This window comes from Falco naumanni, chromosome 1 (assembly GCF_017639655.2).
Source record: "Falco naumanni isolate bFalNau1 chromosome 1, bFalNau1.pat, whole genome shotgun sequence".
Taxonomy (NCBI): Eukaryota; Metazoa; Chordata; class Aves; order Falconiformes; family Falconidae; genus Falco; species Falco naumanni.
Window position 1 is genome coordinate 43,983,395 of NC_054054.1, and position 7,845 is coordinate 43,991,239.

A 7,845-nucleotide genomic window follows, 5' to 3' on the forward strand; every position below is an offset into this window, starting at 1 on the left:
AAAAGAGGGAGAACTGAGGCAAGCATATGGTACCTGCCCCTGAGCTGAGCGCAGGCCAAGCATGTAGAGGACTTGTCATCATCATGTAGTCGTTTACAACTGCAAATTCACTTTTATCTTGTGGCAGCATCGGGGAGATCTGTATACCATAAATGGAATCATTACATCTCAGTAATACATTCTCTTTCATTTCCTACTGGATGGTTCATGTAGTTTTTAACGAAGCCAAAGAACCTCTCTTCATTTAAGCACGATCAAATAAAGGCAGTGAAGACCACTTCAGTGCTTATGAGTTTCTATGAAGGTAGCGTCCCACACTTCAGCCCAACAGACGTGGTCCCAAACACTAACAGAACCTGAGCTGCCACACAGAAACAACATGGAAACAGGCATGAGGCCAGGCAAGCCTGGTTGGAAAGCAAAATACTTGATTTTAGGAAAACTGGGAGAAGTGGTCGGCAGTTGCTTTTGTTCTCAACTGCCAAGCTATCGGTTACTTCACAATAAGCCTTTCTCGCTTCTCTCTCTTTCTCTCTATCTCTTTTTAAATCTGCCCTTAGCCCAGGAAAGTTTCATTAAAACTATACTACTCCCAAAACTTTGTTTAATCATCATCCCTTGACAAAAATCACAGTTTGGTGAAATATGTTAATTGACAGATTCTTTCCTTTTGCTTATGATTTCTGCTCAGGTTGGTGGCTGAGCCATGGGCAGGACTTACCAGAGGAGACTTGGCTGCAGCAGATGGTGGTTTTGATTTTTAAGTCTTGCTCCTTCAGCCCCCTCTGAAAAAGGGCATTTCTCACCCTCTCCATCACCGCTATATTATAAAACATTACATGAAGAACCTGTTCCAACAAAACTCGTAAACACACAATCGCTTTAAGCACATGGTTAGTTGTCTTGTGATGAAGAGATCAGAGATGCTGCACTGATGGAGTCCTCTTCAGGGAATCACTGCTCCACGGTGATCCATGGGAACTCTGCTTTTCAGCCCACCGAAGTGGTGTGACTACAGATGTGTTCAGAGCTGTTCTGCTCTAACATAAGCACCTAACAGGGTAGTGGGACTATTTATAAGGATTAATGTTAAGCACATGCTGAATTATTTATTGCATCATTGCGGGCTGGGTGGTGGCCATGGGAAGAATTTTCTTCAAAACAGAAGGAAAAGTCAATTGCTCTGTGATGGGGTTGAGGATCAGCCCTTGAATGTCCTTGCAGCCTTCCAAGAAATGCTGGTGTTCAGCAAGCAATGCTGTTTGCAGAGCAGTGCAGGTGTCCAAGCGGTGTTACTGCAGGTGCTTTTCTTTTACAAATTTCACACTATGCTAATGAGACCCCAAGCATCAATGTTTTGACCCTGTTGGGCTAAATTCAGCTTCTAATTACATTTGTACAAATACCTCTGAAAATTTATGCCCGTTCTGTCATAAACCACTAGTTTTTCTTAACCGTGCTCTTCCATGGAAGTTATTGCAGTGGGAATTCTGCCTGTTCCCATGCAAGCTTCAGACAGGATCCAACACATTTGAGGGTTCGATCACTCTTCGGTGAAGTGGGTGTTCTGTAGTGGGGACCAGCATGGCCACAGACATGTTTTAGCCTGTCTTTCAGCACTGTGTAATTCATTAAACTATTCAGCAAGGAGGTTTTACACCTCTAATGTCCAATGAGATAATTTGCAGAGAGATCTAGAAATCCTCAAAGTAGATAAATAGTCATCATTGGATTGACTTCTGATCATTTTAGAATGAATTCTCCCATAAAGTATGCACCAAGTAAGTTCAGCATTCAGTCTGTTCTTCCATGCTGGGAAATATAAAAGACAAGATTAAAGATGGAAAACATTCATTGCAAATTCACGGTGATGATGAGGGATGAAATCCAGAGCATCCTTTTCCCTGAACAGACATCTCCATTATACATCCTAAGGATGACATTTATTTAGCCATTTAGCAGGATGAGGCAGTGTGCTATCCTGATGTCACACTCATACACCCGGTGGCTGAATGACTAAACCTGCACAGCCAGGGGTGTTCAGACCACACGTTGCACCTCCAAAATGAGAATTTCCCCTTCCACCCGGGAGATGGCACTAAGGCACTCACACAAAAAGCATCGCTCCAGCCTTACGGAAAATCTGTTTTCCCTGAAGTTGTGTGTGGGGGAGAAAACCTGCACGATTTGCATTCACTGGGTTGTGCACCTTGTGACGGGACCAACTGAGGTCCTAAAAGGGAACACGTTTCTGACTGATCTGTGGATACTATCACTCGGATTTGAAGTGGATTGTCCTTCTCATGGCTCCACTGAGTTTCCCACCAGAGAGAACTGGTAGATCAGAGCAGCCTTCATCCAGGGATGTCCCGCCGTTTCGGACATAGGGCAGCACTGAATGCTTTAAAGAAATATGCCTAGGGTCAACCATAGCAATAGAGAGGCAACAAGGTCCTGGAAAACAACTCCTAACCTCCACTAGCCACAGTTTGACTCATGCCCAGCTTATTTCTCTGCACTGGGTTGTTTATTTTTCCCTTGGACTTTGTTGCTAGTGTAAAACCTGATGCTGTCCATACAAATGTTGCATCCCTTTTTTAATTCTGTTGAGCTCACAGCGGTTGTTACCATGTGCCATGAGCCAGGTGGTCCAGAAAAAGGACTGAAAAGGGATGGTGTTGAGGTAATGCCAGTATTATCTAGAGCTTCTCACCTCTTTTTCACCCCAGCAGTCTTCCATGTTAAGCCTATGTCACTCACATGACGAAGCTCCATCCAACGAAAAACAGCAGCATCACTGGAGGCACCAGGGAAATAGGGAAGCTGACTCTGTGGCTGCTCCCTTCTGTCATCTGGAAGTATTAGCAGGCAGCTCAGATGTCCCCCATTAATTTTCACAGCAGGGAGTTGGGGGGCGAAAAAAAGCATCAACAGCAAGCACTGCATGTCAGATAACAGGCCAATATTGGGAAGGGGCAATGAGGGCTAGAGAAAATTTTGGGAAGAGAAATGGCAGGAGATGGGGATGCAACAGGCTGGATCCTGGGCATGTGGGCTGCAACATGTGAGTGCAGGTTTTAAGAGCCCTATCTCCAAGTCTGGTCTCCAAAGCTGGAAAGTGCCTGAACAAGCATAGTGCCAGAATACCCAGGAAGGACATTTATCTTCAATATCAGCAGCTTCCTTCCTTCACCCTGGCACATGGTTAAGGACCAGGTTAGCAAACCCAGCATCTGTCTGCCTGATTGAATATCCTCATTAGTGTGCCTGACGGGGTGTATCACAACCAGATATTCTGAATCAGGCATTTGTTTCCACCATGGTTGCCCATTTTGATTAGCATTTAGCAACGTGTCTTTCCTAGTGAAGATGCCTTGAAATTACCTTGTATATGTGCCCCAAGCATTCATCTAGACACAGCCCTTGTCAGTGTAACAAACGGTTGTAGCACAGCAGTGTCAAAATCAGCTTGAGGAGCCTGTCTCCAGCATGGGGAGGCAGGATAATGATGTCTTTTCAAAAGAGAAGATATTGATGAGGCTATGGGGTTAATTTTAGATGGTGCGAAAGTACATGTCCCATTAAGAACTTCTCTATTCTCATGGTCTCGTTCCCCAAAGAAACCAAACTTTGTCTCCTCAGGAGCCTCTCAGGAGCAAGTATTTTTTCCCTATTTTTGTTAAAGGCATTTTCCTTATTTCTACCCTCCAAATTCTGCAGCCACTAGTCCACTACACTTGGCTACAGTGGAAATAGCCTATACCAACCAAACACTGCACGGGCTGTGATCAGCAGTGTCCCATGCCAGAACCGTGAGAGGGGGCAGCTTTGCAGAATAACTGGACCCTTGTACCTGTTTGGAGCTTGGCCTTGCCAGATGTCGTTTTGCTAAATCCCCCAGCACTTCTCTTCTTGCAGGGAAACGCAGCCATGCACATGACTTTCCTAAGGTCCTGCAGCAAGATAAATGTTAAATTCGCCATGGGAAAGTGGTGATGGGTTGAAACACCTGCAGAGTATAGAAGCAGGAGAGGTGATTCCCTTTGATCTCAAACTCCTTAGGGCAGGGACCATCGTGCTGCTCTGTCTGCACAGTCCCTGTCACCATCGGGTCTAGGTATGCTTGATATTACTGTAGAATAAGTTAGTTGTTGTCATTATTATTATCTTTTGATATTTTGGCTGTATCTCTAACGAATTTCTTGCTTATCCCTGAATGTTGCAAGGATGTCTCATTAAAAGTCATATCTTTCAGGCACTAGGAGAGAGTTCTCTACACCATCTACTCCGGGCTAATTTCGGCATCGATTCAGAAGACCCAAAGTCAGACCACTAAAGCCACTGGGCTGAGCAGAAAGGCTGTGATGGGCACTGCCCGGCGTGGGGACATCAGCCCTTCCCAGGTCTCAGACTGGTGGCTCTGCATTGCCATCTTCAGGCTGGGAGCAGCCTTGCTCCTTCCAGAAATCCTAGAAATCTCCCGAACAAACACAGCAAACTCAATTCCAGCTTACCCAGCCAGCACTAGTTGAAATTGGCGGCCAAACCCTGGAAAAAGGTGTTAAATACAAAGGAGGGGAGGAAGCTCTGCAAGGCTGGTACTCGGCTGCCCTGGATAACAGGGGTATTTCCCTCCCTGCAAGTGTTTAGAGACTAAAGGCTTTAGAGAGTAAATTGACACAAGCAATGCTGTTTTAACACACACTACTTTTTGCTGTGAGACAAAGTTTGTGGGCAAGTTTTCTTTAAAGTATATAAATTGAAACTGCCTGAGTGATTTTAGCTTTGTAGCCTTCACTGTCCCCAAAAAAGCCTTTTTCTGACAATGATAAAAGCTCAGGTTATTGGGAGGTTTTAATGATAATATGTGTTTAAAAAGGTCTCTGCCAAACATTTCACATTTGATAGACACAGTGGTGGGTTTGGAAGAGAGGAGGTTTCCAGGCTTTCAAGGTCTCTGATGGACAATATCACATAGACAGCTTGGAGGGCTGAGGAGCTGTAATCACAGAACAGCATAGGTAACACATCCTAAAATAAATCGGAAAATCATGGAATAATGTAGGTGTCCTGGCCCAGCAGGGCCAGCTTAGATGGGGTTGCCTCAGACCTTGTCTCGTCACCTCATGAACACCTCCCTAAGATGCCCCCACCTCTGTGGTCTCCAGATAGTGTTTGAGCACCCTCATGGTGAAAAATATCCTCCTAGTAAGATCTGGTTGGAAAATCACTTTCTAGGAAGCCAGAAAGTCAGAAAAGGGATCTTTGAAGGTCATCTAGTCCAACCTCCTGCAACGAGCAGGGACAAATGCTGCTACTCAGAAGAATATTCCAGCAGCAAAACTCTGCCCATTTTGTCTCGGGTCTCATGATAGTATGCACCAGGTCTCACGACTGTTTATAGTTTTTTCCACTGCCTCAGTCCCTGAAATCCCACCTTTACTCCCAGCTCTCAGTGCAAAACAGGTAATCATCCTGGTACACCACTCACTGGGCTGTGTCCATCACAATCGCTTTCCCAGAGGACAGCCCTGCAGCAGAGATTTGAGATGACCAGTTCAGCCTCTGCAAGACGATGCTGTGGCTGTCTTTGTGCTCAGATACCCAGCAGTTCCTGCAGAGAACATGGAGAAGGGGATTAGTAGAAGACTCCTCTTCTAATGTGCATCAGGACAGGGGACCTGCCTCCCCTTCTGCAGCAGTTGACCACCCAGCTGGGAAACTGTGTAGAGCAAATGACAGCACATGCCGATGGCACTAGAGAGAAGGGGAACAGCCTGTCTCCCATCAGGAGTGGCACAGATGCTGCAACACACATAGCTGCCATTGGGACAAATCTCCCACCTAGATCAACCATTACACAGGCTCAGGCTCCAGCCCACACATCACTCTAGGATCGTAGATCAAAATCGAGACTTCAACACAGAGCTGAAATATATGTGTGTGTTAGGGGGAGGTGGGGGGGTGAGGCAGCAGGGTGGAATTGCCTTTCCGGTGAGAAACGAGAGCTCAGGAGCAGTTTATGCCTGCTTGTTCATAGTGTGCGGATGAGTCACGTTGCAAACAGCTCCTGCACCGTCTGATTTAAGAGCCCTTTCCCAGGGGAAGCCCAGGCTTGGAAATGCAGAGATGTGCCTCCTGCCCCCAGCCACACAGGGAACTCAGTATCTTCTTTGCCTGGGGATGAGGCTGTCCCAGAAGTCTCCCTGCTCCCATCAACCCCATGCAAAACTTGAAGAAAAGGCTGAGCAGGCTTTGAGAAAGGATTTGGCCCTGAGGGAATTCACTTGAGCTTGTTGCATAACATGGACACAGAGAAATATGCTTGAGAAACACTTTCCAATCCCAACCAGCCCCAAAACCTCCCTGCTTTACTTTTACCCTGTTCCCACTTCCACCAGCTCCCCTCTCCCGCCAGCCCACCTCTCCCTTACTGGCTTAAGTGGTCGTCTTCAGCAAAAACATGAGAAAGGCTCTTATTTACTGTGCAGTATCCAGCATGGACACCTGGCCAGTGCTGGAAATCTGTGTTGTAGGTACTTCTCCAGTCAGGCTCAAAGTAGTCTAGTGAAAGAGAGTCTAAATAAAAGACTTTTTTTGGTCTCTATATCTTGTATCTCACAGTCTGAGTGCTCCCTCTCCTGAGCTCCACTGGCTGTTAATACTTTCGGTGCTCTTGTCTGAGCTACCACAATCGAAGGGTTCGCCAAGGGAACATGCAAGCAGCACTCCTCTGGTGTAGATAAGGTCTTTTAGACAAGATTCTTCAGCCTTTTATGTATGAAGGAAGTCACACAAGGCAGATCTGGAAATGGTGTCTTGTGCTCTTCCCTTCTGGACACTGACTTGTCAGCTGGTGTATATTTTCCCCTACTGTACAGATTTTCTCTGTCATCACGCCAGAGCAATGTGTCTCCACTTTATTTAATCAGAGACTAAACCAGGGAAGAGATCCAGGGTCTACTTAACTCCCAGGTGAGGACCATCACATTTGCTGTGCAATTGTCCCCAGAAATCCCTGTAGGAGCTGGTCTGAAGGGGTGCCATATCCTATCCTATTCTCCAGAGATGCCCCATCTATATGTTAATAGCCTGAATGTGTGTCCCTCTGACTGAGCAGATCTGCTCGTGGAGAAACGTGCTGCCGCCTCACAACAAAGCAGGGAGGATGCACAAAGAAGAGCTGCCAATTGAAAACATTTTGGATTTTATTATTTACAACACTCCAACCTTTTCTGGAAGATAATTGTTTTTCTCTGTCCTGCTTCTCCCCACTGATGGGCAGATGGTTACAGGGCCTTTGTGGATCCTTCCTGTGTCGTTCACCTTCTCTTCACCTTCCCCAGTTTCTGTCTGAATTAAATTTAAAAAATGAAAGCCAGGCTGACGGCCGTAAGTCACCTGCATGAGGCAGCTGCCACAATCTCCATTAGTAGGTCAGTACCTTCTGCCAAAACAGATAAGCCCAGGATCATGCTCCTGTTCTGCTGAGCATCACGCTGCCTTGCCCAGCACATCTCCTGGATGAATTGCTGGTAGGTGGCCCAGCCCAGGGCCAGCTTCTGCCTGTGCAGCAACATCCCTGAGAGATAGGAGAAGAGGGTGCATTAGTGGGAAGCACCATCAATTACTCACCCAAACTACCCCTGGGTGGGAACAAGCAAACAGTGACAAGATGGAGGCTCAGCTTGCATAAATCAGGGGAGACTGGTGCACGTCAGCAGATCTCTGCTGAGGTGCATCAATTTTGCATTGATTTGGTTCATGAAGGCAGTAGGGGAAGGATTTATGATGCCAAGCAACTGGAAGGAGCCATGCTGTCTCCACATTGCCCTGGAGTGCTAA

General features: G+C 46.4%; 1 long non-coding RNA gene across 1 annotated transcript; it reads right to left on the reverse strand.

Moving 5' to 3' along the window:
- Nucleotides 1-5,462: 5,462 nt before the first annotated feature.
- Nucleotides 5,463-7,573, reverse strand: LOC121091400. Its single transcript, XR_005828921.1, has 3 exons — nucleotides 7,445-7,573; nucleotides 7,231-7,353; nucleotides 5,463-5,614 (listed from the first exon to the last, which is right to left on the reverse strand). It is a non-coding gene; the product is annotated as an uncharacterized LOC121091400 (long non-coding RNA).
- Nucleotides 7,574-7,845: the final 272 nt, after the last annotated feature.